The sequence below is a fragment of the Tupaia chinensis genome, unplaced genomic scaffold (genome assembly GCF_000334495.1).
Source record: "Tupaia chinensis unplaced genomic scaffold, TupChi_1.0 Scaffold000161_1, whole genome shotgun sequence".
NCBI classification, from domain to species: Eukaryota; Metazoa; Chordata; class Mammalia; order Scandentia; family Tupaiidae; genus Tupaia; species Tupaia belangeri.
The window spans coordinates 4313805-4326805 of NW_006159632.1; the positions used below are offsets into that span (position 1 = coordinate 4313805).

Consider the following 13001-nt stretch of genomic DNA (forward strand, 5'->3'; position numbering starts at 1 on the left):
GCTGAACCTGGCACTGGCCTTAGCGCTAACTTCACCGGGGTTACCCCGGGCAACCATGGTCCCCGCCGGCACTGCCTGGGGTCGCACCTCCTCCTTGCCGTCCCCGTGGGCTGTGTCTGAGCAGTCCTGTTTCTCTGCAGGATGCAAGCTGTCCACTCTCATGCTGAGAGCCAGAGTCTGCTGGGGACTGGACCCAGAGAGAGGAGGCTGGTCCCCAGCCTGGCTCCTTGGTCACAAGGGCAGGCACTGTTGGCTGATCGCCGGATGCAGTCTCAGGCTTCCTGGTCCAGGTCGCACTCCATAGCCTGTGTCAGAATCTACTGAGCAAACGCCTGCACGGCCCTTGGCCAGATCTCGTTCCTCTTGTCAGTTCCCAGCTACAGTGTCCCTAGCCCTGGTAGAGAAGCCTCCTTAGTCATCTTGGGAGTTTTTCCTGGGGACACCCCTCTTTGCCCACAATGTCTGTCCTCACAATATCTTTCAACATTTTAATAGCCGCTTTCTCCAGTAACCCCAGAAGGAGGAATGTGCTAACTCTGACCACAGGGCCTCCTGAGGGCCACTCCCTGGTGTCTACACCACACAGCCCCAGGAAGTCCTCTGCTTTCCCAACACTGGTCGTGAATCAGTGAACTCTTAGGTTCCTAGGGCTTCTGACTGGGGAGTTCAAAGCAACATTCTTGCTTGAAAGGCCAGCATGCACTTGGGATGACTAAAGAATAATGAGAGATTTTAGGACAATAATTTCCAAGTTATTTTTACATTTCTTAAGTTTATCTCTTCCATAAGTGAGACAAGAAGACTGAGTGAGAGAGAGAGGGCACCCACAGTGGGCTCTCAACACCATGGCCCACCCCAGCTTCGGCCAGTCCTGGGCCTTCGGCACACGCATGCCCAGTTTACTCAGGATAGCTCTGGACGCGACCCACACCCACCTGTGTGAGTCAGCTTTGCAGGATAGCACATTCCCACCATCTGGTCTCGATTTTAAAAGTTGTAAATAAATGACCACGTCTGGAAAGAAGGCTGCTGTGACAGAGCTTAGCTAAGCGCTGCACTGTTAAATGACTGGGTCTTCCACTGGAGGAGGCCCAAAGACCCCACGGATACCTGAGTGCAGCAGACAGAGTTCATTAAGATGAGTTCATACTGAAGCAAGGGGTTCCTAACCACTCGCAACTGGTGTCCTTATAAAAAGGGGGGATTCAGAGGCAGACGTGCAGGGAGACAGCCACTCAGTGAGGTCAGCAACTGATCGGAAGTGAGGCTTCTACTCGGGAAGAAATGCCTAAGATTTAATATTGCCAGCAAACTGCCAGAAGCCAGAGGAGAGCCTGGAACACTCCCCCAGCCCTCAGAAGGAGCCAGCCCTGATGACTCTGGGACTTCAGCTCTGCAGCCTCCAGAGCTGAGACATAGTGCCTGCTGTCTGGGGGTAACTGCGTGTGGCAGCCCAGCGAGCTAAGGTAGGGAGACCTTTCATGGGAGGCTATTGAGGAAGACTTCATCAAAAGAGGAGAAGGCAGAGTTCAAGCTCAGCCTTCAGGGAAGGGCAACAAAGATGAGGGAAGAGCATTAGGACAAACAGAAGGTGGGAAATCACTAAAAGGAGTTGGGAATGGGATTAGCTTAGAACCTGGCAGGCTCAAGGCTCAGGATTAAGGCTGAGGCAGGAGAGGGTCCTCTGCCACATGGATGAGTTTGACGTTTCTACACAAACGCTGAGCTCTGAAATGATTTCTGTAATTCCATTTCTAAGACACCCAGCTATGCATGTCTTTTAAATAAGAACTCATGGTGGGACCAGCTGATGGAGTAATGGTTAGTCCTGGACTCCCACATGGCTGAAAGCAGTTCAAGATGGCCACCCCGCAACCCCTTCTCCTCCATTCTCCTCTTAGGATCTTGGGTACACATGTACACATGCCCAGCGTGAGTTTAAGCCACCGGATCCGGGACTCAGACCACAGTCGACTACACGGGAGTTCAGCGACATAGCCATTACACTAACTGCTGGTCCCCCCGGGGGTGACTTCTAAGAAAAAAAAGATTGTATCTAAGGCACCTGGCTATGCAGAGCTTAATTTTTCTTTTTTCTTTTTTTTTTAAATTAAAAGTTTACTTTATTTTTCTGCTGAATCAAGCACTGGTTACCAGTCATCGTTAGGGGTCTTTGCGCTTTCTAGACGACAGCACAGTTAGCACTGCCTTATGGATAACCATGACACACTATCAGTAGGTCCCAGTGGGGATGCACACGCAGCTGTCCAGGCGATCAGGAACACTCTTGCTTGCTGGAGCTTTCAGTTCTTGGTTGTACCTCCAAATGCGAAAGAGCCGAGAGACTCCTGCAGCCCCCACAAAGAAATTAACAGCAGACAGACTCCAGTTTTTTGGAATAATTACAAGTGAGTATCTTGACCAAGTAAACCCTGTGGCCATCAGGACAGAGGACTGAGCCGTGCTGCGTTTTCCTGCAGGCCTTGCCATGTCAGCCAGGCCGGCACACACCAAACCCCATTTCATAATTGGAGCCCAGAAAAAGACTGTCCTGGGACTTGCCGGATGGTTGTACAGAGGCCTCAGCTTCTTGAGCAGCATCGGCTCCACTCTGTCCACAGGCAGTGGTAGGTGGCCCACAGGCCACGGACACGGGTGGCAGACATCCCGGCCTGGCACACAACGAGAGGCAGCACCTGTCTCCACCTGCAGCAGCCCACCAGGGGCTTGGCCTGCTCGCAGCCAGCCACCTGGCCTGCTCCCAGCCTCGTGGAGGGGCCGGGCTCTGTCTGTCCCACCCTGGTCCGCCAAGTCCGCCCAGCGCCCAGCCCTGCCCTCCGCTAGGGATGAGGGCCATGGGAGCAGCAGGTGCCAGGCTGGCATCACCGAGCCCACTGAGCTTAATTTTATCTTAAGAGAGATTTTTGCTATAGGGCATATGCACTCACCAGAGAGAAAAAGAGAGACAAAGTGAGAAATCACCCCCAGAGGTGATGACCATACCACAATCCCTTCTCTAAGGATTGAGGGCGCACACGCACCCAGCATGATTTTTAAGCCACTGGGTCCAGGACTCGAACCACTACACCACCTGCTGGCCCCAGAAAGCTGGTCCTAACAAGGTCGGCATCTGCCAGGTTTCTCCGCTGCTCAGTTTCCTCTGGCTTGGTCATATGAACTGAGAGATCCAATAGTATCCTCTCACTGTCTCTACATCTATCTTTTTAATCATGCCATTGCGAAACTTCACAAAACTACCGACAATTCCTAGAAATCGTGTCTTCTTTCAATGTTTTTATGCAAGAGTATAGCGGTACTTTATGTAAATTGTGGCTAACAAAAAAAGAATGCTTGAGTCATGAACCAGCTCCTCTCTAGAGGCCTTGCCTGTGCTCTCTGCTGTACGGGTGCCTGGAGAGGGAAGTGTGGACAGACTGCCAGTGGACGCGGGAAGGCCCGAGGAGCATTTCCCATGCCTTCCCTCCCTCTCCTGAGTGTTCGGGGCTCCAGCTCTCGGAAGCTAGAGCTGCGTGTTACCTGAGAACGCACTGAAGAGGGAACTGGTGCCGATTCACCCCACTAAGCTCACTGAGCAGGACGGGGCCGAGTGAAGGTACGTGCCTCAGACAAACAGGAGGCCGGCCCACACACCTTCTTCACATTGAAAAGCAATCACAAAGTGCCCTTCTCCTTCTGCGCACGTACTGATACTTCAGAGCACGCGAGACACATGGAATTCCTATTAACCATGACAGGGTGGAGCTGGGTAGGCAAGCTGGGCCAGATGCTACCTCTTAGTAACCCTCGCGGCGATGCTCTGGGGAGGGGCACTGGCAACAGGTGTTCATGTCATCCAAGCTCACTTAGCGGAGGAACCAGCGTTCAGAAAAAGAAGTCTGCAGATAATTGTTCCAGAAGACATCAACTCTGCCAGTAAATAACGTTCATTCTGCCAGCTATTTTATCAGCGATTAATACTAGGAAAACAGACACATATGCACGCAGAGATGCAGTTACAAGGATGCTGATGTCAGTATTGTTTATAATCATAAACATTTTAAAAATAAGCAATGATCTGTTGTTTTAAATATTCAGTAACAGATTTGGTTGAGTAAACAGCATTATACCCCCATAACAGGACACTTCGTAGCCACTAAAAACTGTCGGCTAGGAATACATTGATTAACATGCAAATGTTTTAACATTATCTTTAGTAAGAAAAAATCATATACAATAGTACAAACAGCATAATTCCTTTTTAATTAGTTATAATTATATATGTGCCTCTACACCTGCATGCAATATGTGAACAAAGAAACAAAGTTAGAAAACTGAAGAATTAACATAATATAACAATAGTTATCTCAGCAAGAAGTACAAATTCTTTTCTCTACCTCCAGATCTTTATTCAATGTACATCTAAGCTAATATTGAAAATATTTGTTCTGGGACCAGTAGTTGGCATAATGGCTATGTCACTGGACTCCCATGTAGTCAACCGCAGTTCGAGTCCCAGACCTGGTGGCTTAATCTCATGCCAGGCGCATGTGTGTGCATGCCCAAGATCCCAAGAGGAGAATGGAGGAGAAGGGATTATGGTGTGGCCATCCCCCTAGGGGATGATTTCTTGCTTTCTGTCTCTCTGTCTCTCTCTGTCTTTCTGGCACGCACATGTACTCTATAGCAAAAACCTCTCAAAAAAAATTTTTTTTTTCCTTTGGGTAGGCAGATAGCATGGTGGTTGGGGCACTTGACTCCCATAGGGCCGACCATGGTTTGAGTCCCAGACCTGGTGGCTTGCTTTATCACTTTCCCTCTGCCTGTCTGTCTCTATCTATATCAATATATAGTCAAAAATAATCATAATAATTTTTTAAAGATATCTTTCTTTTAAAAAATATCTTTTTAAAAAATTCAACTGTCAGATCTCACAGCACACGAGACTGACCAAAGTAGAACGCCACGTGCTATCAATACAAAGAAAGGACAGATAAAAGGAAAACAGGAAGAAAAATGATCCCTCGGTTAGGAACACGGAGGGTGCTGGAAACCAGGCAGGGATGCCAGTGGGCTGACGATGCAGGCCGTTTGTGACTGAGGGCTTAGCAGAGGTCAGGCCGGTATTCCCTGCTTACAAACACACCAAAACAGGAAAAGTCCAGTATTTGTGAATACAGACACAAGAACCCCCCAAAACACACTAGCAACCTGAATCTGGCATTAAAGCGATTATACACCCTGACTGAGTGGGATTACCCCGAGCATGTGAAGTTGGTCTACTATCTAAAAATCAGTCTGTAATAACCATATCAAAAGAAGAAAGGACCAAAACCATCACAACAGATGCTGAAAACATGAAATCCAATAAAAATGCTGAGCACACTGGGAGAAGGCAACTTCCCCAACCTGATAACAGGTGTCTGTGAAAATCCTACAGCTAACATCGTACCCAATGTAAAAGACTAACAGCTATCCCAGATGAGGAACAAGACAAGGCTGTCCGCTCTCGCCCCTTCTGCTCAGTGTTGTCCCGGGAGTTCTAGCCACAGCAGTGAGGCAAGAGACAGAAATAACAGTCATCGAGTCTGGACAGCAAGTAAAACTATCTCCATTTGCAGATGACACGATTCCACACGTAGAAGATCCTAAGGAACCCACCAAAAAACTACGAGAATAAATAAGGTCACTGTACGTGAATGTTCACAGCATCAATATCCGTTAGAATCAAAAATGGAAACAGCCCAGTGTCCACCAACTAGTGCGTGGATAAACAAAAGGTGGTGCACTTATGCCACAGAAAATGACTCGGCCACAGACAGGAATGAAATCCTGGTCCATGCCACACTGCGGGTGACCTTAACATGCTCACTGACAGGCCAGTCATGGAAGACCATACTTCACATGGCTCCATTTACACAACACATCCACAACAGGCAAATCCATAGGAGCAGGGAGTAGATTCGTTATCATCTGAGGCTGGGAGGCTGGGAGGTTGGGGGGCTGGGGGGCTGGGCTGACAGTTCATGGACACGGGCTCTGAAGTCAACGGTGGTTGCAATTGCGCCACTACGTGAACATACAATAATAAAACCCATCTAAGTGAACACTTTAAGTAGATAAATAGGACAGTGGGTGAAGAATGCTTTAATAATGCTGATAAAAGAAATCAATACTGAATCTCAATTTGCTTTAGCAAATACTGAGAACGATAAAATCAACCATCAGGGCCAGCCGTGGTGTGGTGGTTATCAACTATCGGGGCCAGCCGTGGTGTGGTGGTTCAGAAGGTTGCATCCCACAGTAACTAACGAGTGTGCATTACTGTGAGGGTGGATAAATAGGCTGGTGGGACAGAAAAGAAAAAGCCTAGAAGGAAACTCATGTTTCTTACGAAGAATGTAATATAGTAGAGATGCCACTGCAAATTGATGGAGAAAAGAAAAAACTTTTCAATCCACATGGGAAAAGATAACTTCTCCCTTCCATGTCATACACAACAGAATCCTAAAATAAATTCCAGATTGATTCCAAACCTAAATGGGAAAAAGCAAATCTTTAAAGCTTCTAAAACCTTTAGACAAAAGTGTAGAATAATATATTTATGATGCATGGTATGGACAATGTTCATAATAAAATAATATAACAGAAGTCATCTAAGACTAGCAAATTTGGTGGCACCAGAATAAAACATTTCTCAGTGAGAAAACACAACCTACTTCCAGCTTCAGACCAGAAGATATTTGTAAAGAAGAACCGCAAGGAAAAGGGAGCAAAGAGGTTTGGAGGGAAATGATCAAACAGCCGAAGATCAAGAATTTAAGAGCAAGCATTTACAGAAAAGAGCTGACAGGCAGAGAGTTGTTAAGTAAAGACATTCACTATTAGACTAAACCTCATTAAATTGCTAATATTCAATAGTTTGGGCTAACAAGAACGCAATAGTAGCAGTAAGAGAAATAAAACTTAAAAGAGATGCCATTTAAAATCCCTCAGACTGGCCATCGACAATACCAATATTACATGGAAACAGCTAGCAAAGGAAGCTTAGACTGGTAAAAGCACTCTGATGATACCTAATAAAATTGAACATGCATATGTCCTGAGACCATGCAACTTCACCCTACAAAATCTTCCCAGAGAAAGTCTTACACATATCCATAAGCGAAGAATGTTGTATTAAACAGAGTTTTCCATTCTCCAGAGACTATAAACGGAGAAACAGAACCAATAGGGTGAGTGTGCGTGTGTGTGTGTATGCACGTGAGTGTTGTTATAAGGAATTGGGTCACAGGAATATGGAAGCTGAGGAGTCCTAGTCTGCAGCTGGCAGGCTGAGACCCTGGAGAGCTGATGTGCAGTTGCAGTTGAAGTCTGAAGTCCTGAGAACCGGGAGAGTCCAGGTTACTTGTAAATTCCAGTCTGCACATGAGCTGACGTTCTGATCCAGGTGTGAAGGCCGGTAGAGACTAAACACAGCTGTCAGGCAAAGGTGTCCGCTCCTAGTTTTTTGGCCTATTCGGGTCTTCTACCTGTTGGATGAGGCTCACCCACATTAGGGAGGGCCATCTGCTTTATGGGGTCTGTTGGTTCAATGCCAGAATCGTGTTTGGCCTAATATCTGGGCACCCAAGGCCCAGTCAGGTTGACACAAAACTAACCATCACTGGTATTCATTGAAATATTTTTGTAGTACGATAAACTTGGAAGTAATCTAACTGTCTACTTAGGCTAAAAATATTTACTAAGAATCCTATGTGACAGGTACTCTTCAGTATGTTTGGAATACACCAGTGATTAAAAGAGAAAAGGATTCTTTTTCTTGGGGAGATTACCTACTAAACAATAAGTATAATTACCTAAGTTACGTGTCATCAGGGAATGCTACTTTCCACAGCTTCAGGGCTATCATTCATAGACTGAATGGCGTCCTCTGGAGATGTGTATGGCGCCAGTACCGAGGAGGGTAGTACTGCACGGGCAATTCCCATCAGATCAAGACAAGCCTCATCGAGAAGGTGACATTAACACAAACATAACAGAGATGAAGCAATTGCTGTGCATGGATCTGTAGGAAAGAGTAAATAAAGGAGAAAGAGCAGACTAGAAATATTCACAAACTGGTAGCCATGAGCCTGCAGTGAGGATAATCAAAGGGAGAATATGAAAACCAGGGTCGGGGAGGGGACAGAACATGCAGACTCACACAGGCTGTTGTAAGGACTTGGGTTTTTTGGTCTTAATGAATTAGGAGCCACTACAGGGATTTCAACAAAGCTACGGGGTCTGAGAGCCTGCTGGAAGGGTCACTTCAGCAACCCCACAGGAACACAAGTTGGAAGCGGGAAGTATGCTGAAAGCTCGGAACAGAGTGTAATTCACTCTCTTTCTTCGATGAGAGAGAGGGGCACCCCAACCCCAGCCAGCCCAGATCATGGGCATGCACAGGGAGGCCTGGGGTGAAAACCAGGGACCTTCCCAAATAGGTCCAATTAATTTTCCACTGAGCCACCAGCCAGCCCCCTGGACACAGTTTACAGAGCCCAAAGAACTCCTGACACGTGGACGTGGAGGTGCTCAAGGAGAGGAGTCAGGATGGCCTGCGTCCTGCCTGGTCAGCAGGGGAGAGAGCCACACCAGCTGAGATGGCTGACAGGTGGGGCAGGGCTGCAGGAAAGGCGAGCCACGCCCTGGGCACGTGACGTTCCAGTGTGTAGGTGATCCAGGGAGACGTGGAGTTGGGAGTCGGGTATCTGCGCTGGCACTGTCAACACAGACAGCATTTAGTCTGTGAAACTGCACAAGACCGTGAAGGCATTGCATGTCATTAGAAAGGAGGTTCGAGGTCAGGCAGAGGCACAGCAGTAATGACGCACGCACCAGGGAAAGGTCCTGGGTTTGCATCTTGGGACCTCTCTAAGCACGCTGGGTGTACACATGCACATCTGGACCTGGGCAAGCTGAGCCTGGGGAGGGAGCAGCACGAAGACAGCTGAGGGGCCTGTCTGTCTCGCAGGAACAAATAGATAAAGGAAGGAAGGGAGGGCTGAGCTTCGTGCACCCACTGTTTGAAGGCTAAGGCAATGAGAAAGCAGACAGGAGACAGGAGCAGCTCACAGACAGGGGTGACGTCGGAGTGTAGTGCTGGGAGTAAGTGGGAGTCCATCAGGAAGAGGGAATGAGCAGCCTGTGTCTAATGCTTCAGAAGGGCCAAGGTGAGGACAAAAGGTTAAATACTGGACTAAACAGAAACAAGACACCTAAAGAAGAAGAGTTCTGGTGAGATGTGAGGGACAAGCCAGAGAGAGGGGGAGGAGCTCTGGATTCATGCCTATCGTTAGACCTCGGGCAACGCAGGGCTTTGGGACGCTGAGCGACCAGCGCACGGCTGTAAACTGCTGTAACTCTGGACTGTCCAAACCTGAACTAATGCCTGCTGTTGCTGGAAGCCTTACTGATAGCATAAACTACCAAATAACACATATGGGTTTTATATTGTATTCTTACGATAAAGGAAGCTAGAAAGAAAATTGTTAAGAAACTCACATTCACAGTTCTGAACTATATTTCCAAGTTGTGTATTGAAAAAAATCCACACCGTTCAATGATCAGTTTCACATCTCGCAGGCTGCATTGCAAAGGGAAGTATGGCCGGCCTAGACGGGCAATGAAGAGGTTTCTAAGATATGCTAAAGAGAAGCGTGCATGTCGGTGGACAGCTGCGCAGAAGGGGAAACTCCTGCGGGATGGCGGTTGGAGTCGCCGGCAGTCCTCGTGTAGGTGAGGGCAGGGTCCAGAGCACGAGATGGGCCCTGGTGGCGGCCAGAAGGCAGTGCACATGCAGGTGACGGCGGGCCAGTAGATGTGACGACCGTGGAAATTCTTTTCACTTCCATTTCTTTAGCCATTAGCCAAAAGGGAGGATGGGGGAAGAAAGGGAGTGCGAGGACAGAGCGCACGACGTGAAAGGTCTGCCTGAGAGGGCAGGAAGGCATGGCCTGGAAACCCAGTCACTGCCAGATGGTGTTAGGAGGCCCACAGGAAACTCATGGCCAAACTTAAAACGAGGCCAGCATGGGGGTCTGGTCTTCCCCTACTTCCAGGGTCACAGGGGCGGGTGTGGAGTACTGTCAGGTACCACAGGCCGTGTTGGTGGGCGACGGCCCCTCCTCCAGCTGTGGGGTCGGTGCGAGGCACACGCTGTACAGGCACCTGGGCATGCAGCTGCACCACCCCAGTGGGAACTATCACACCACCGACTCCACATTTCTCAGAGTGTGTCCTGGTCATCAAGCAACGCATGGCGTCCCTGGAGACAGGGCGTTAATCTGGGTTGTGGTTTTGCTAATGATACGAGCAAGTCTGAGAGGAATGAGATCTGCAGGTGTGTGCGAGGGGGGGTCGTGACTGGCCGTGGAATTTAAGCTGGGAGAGAAAGAGACCCTGAAGGGCTGATGGGCAGCTGGAAGGTACCAGGATCAGCGGGTGAAGGCTCCATTGGGCCTAAAGGCTGTTGAGGCTGGGATACTAGAGAAGGTGACCTGCAAGGTCCACGTGAAGCCATCTAAGGCAAAGCTATTTTACAGTGCAGCACTTCACCGCTCATGTGACGCCCTGGTACAGCACTGAGTGAGCAGCAGGAGGGGTGTTCGGCAATTGGAGGCTTCTACTGAAGGCGTATCATTTTTGCATTATTACAATGTCAAAAGATTTGGAGAGGAATCATCATTAGTCAGGGATGATCTGTATACATTTTTTTAAAGGTTTTTGCTATAGGGCATATGCGCTCGCCAGAAAGACAGAGACAGAGAGACAGAAAGCAAGAAATCACCCCCCAGTGGGGGTGGCCCCCAGACAATCCCTTCTCCTCCATTCCCCCCTCGGGTTCATTCCCCCCTCGGATTCTTGTGCACGCATGCACTCGCGTCTGGTGTGAGTTTAAGCCACTGGGTCTGGGACTCGAATCACAGTCAACTACATGGGAGTTCAGCAACATAGCCATTACACCAATTGCTGGTCCCGATCTGTATGCATTTGAAAATCAAACAAACCATGTATGAATACATATTTTTCTGGTATGTTCCTGTTTCACTACAGTAGTATTAGCATCAGAGAAAACACATATTCCAACAACCAGTCGGGGGTTGCCTCTGGAGAGGGTCAGTGTCAAGCCACTCTACGGCGTAACATGTCAGTACTTTAAAATAACCAGAAACAAATACGATTAGTCCAAGTTTAAAGTGGGGGCCAGCAGGTGGCATAGTGGTTAAGGTGCTGGATCCCACGTGGCTGACTGTGGTTAGAGTCCCGGACCTGGCAGCCTGAAACTCCCAGTGGGTGCATGTGTGTACGAGCCCAAAATCCCAAGAGAAAAATTGGGGAGAAGGGATTGTGGCATGGCTATCCCTCCAGGGGGTGATTTCTCGCTCTGTCTCTCATCTTTCTGGTGAGCACATGTGCCCTATGACAAAAATCTCTCAAAAAAGTTTCAAGCAGGGCCAACCCTGTAGCACAGTGGTCAAGCACCATGCATAGGAGCCAGATCCCACACGGCACTGTGGTTCAGGAATGGCCCCAGCAACTGTGAGCATGCCGAGCACGTGTGTGTGCGTGCATGCCCACTGTCCTGGTGGGGTGAGAGGAGGAGGGAGGGGCTGCAGCAGGACCAGGCCCCAGGACTGCTTCCTTTCTCCCCCTGCCCCAGCAATTAAAAACAAGAGTCTAACTAGATGTGGGGGCAGCAGGTGTAGGGTCCTGGACTCCCATATGGCCAACCGGTTTGAGTCCAGGACCTAAGAGTCTGCGCTTTCTCGTGAACACACATATCCTGTAGCACATTAAAAAGTAATAATCATGATGATATTGATAAATAAAATTGATTCTTTTTTTAAAAAAAGCACATGTGGACACTTAAGAAATAAGGCTTCAAGTGTATTCCACTGAAGACCAGAAGTGACTGTAAAGCTGCTCTGTTCACTAAGGACAAAGGTCCTGCTTTTCTGGTCTACCTTCCACAAGCCTGCATTTTCGAGTGTATCATCTCCTCCTCAGAGAAGACTGAAACCGGCTTGGTAACAGCAGAGCCTTTGGTTCTGAGTCCTCACCACACAGCCGCAAATGCCACCTGTGTGTTCAGACCTGCTAGCCCGGAACACACTGCTGTCATTTGGTGTGTATTTTTCTAAAGATATTCTGTGTTGTCTTCTCTCGAGTGGTGGACGGGTCCACGTGCCTACTATTTGAAGAGAATCCTCACCTGTCCCCTGGCTTTACGTATTGAGCAAATTTCTCATAACATTTTTTAGTTTTGATTGCTAAAGTTGCCTTTCATGAAATTAAAAAATATATTTAAAAAATACCTACTTAGTAACCACAGTAAGCTATATAGCCTCAGCTATGTGCTATTTTAGGTTCCTTCTCCCCACAGAGTTTCATGCCTAAAGTCAACTTTTGTTCACAGATACGTATATATCAGCTAAACTTACTATTGAAAGTATTTAGATTAATTAAGATATTTTGTGAATCAATATAGTGTAGCAAAGAATAAAGGAATGGAAAGTAACTACAGATACCAGAGACAGGGTGGGAGAAGGATGGGAAATAGCAGAGGCTAAGAAATAGGGGGAAAAATACATATATACATATACACACACATACACACACACACACACACACACATACACAGACACACACACACACACACACACACATATATATACACACGCATACACACTAGGACAAGAAATGGAAAATTATTTGTTGATGATAACATGTATGATTAAGCCACTTTACAGTGTATTCTGGCGGGAAAATTGCATTTTGTATGCTGTGGTGAAAGTATGTAAAATAAATAAATAAATAAAAAGAATTTTTTTTAAAAAAAACAGGCTTATTGGGGACAGCAGGTGGCATGGTGGTTAAGGGCACTGGACTCCCACATGGCTGACCACGGTTCAGGTCCTGGACCTGGTGGCTTGCTTTCTGACCTTCTGTCTCTCTTGCTC

General features: G+C 47.8%; 1 protein-coding gene and 1 pseudogene across 4 annotated transcripts in view; both read right to left on the bottom strand.

Moving 5' to 3' along the window:
• DISC1 (DISC1 scaffold protein) overlaps positions 1-13001 on the bottom strand; it is a 311563-nt gene that overhangs the window by 286486 nt on the left and 12076 nt on the right. The window lies entirely within an intron of this gene.
• LOC102501361 (mitochondrial pyruvate carrier 2 pseudogene) lies at positions 2137-2666 on the bottom strand (annotated as a pseudogene).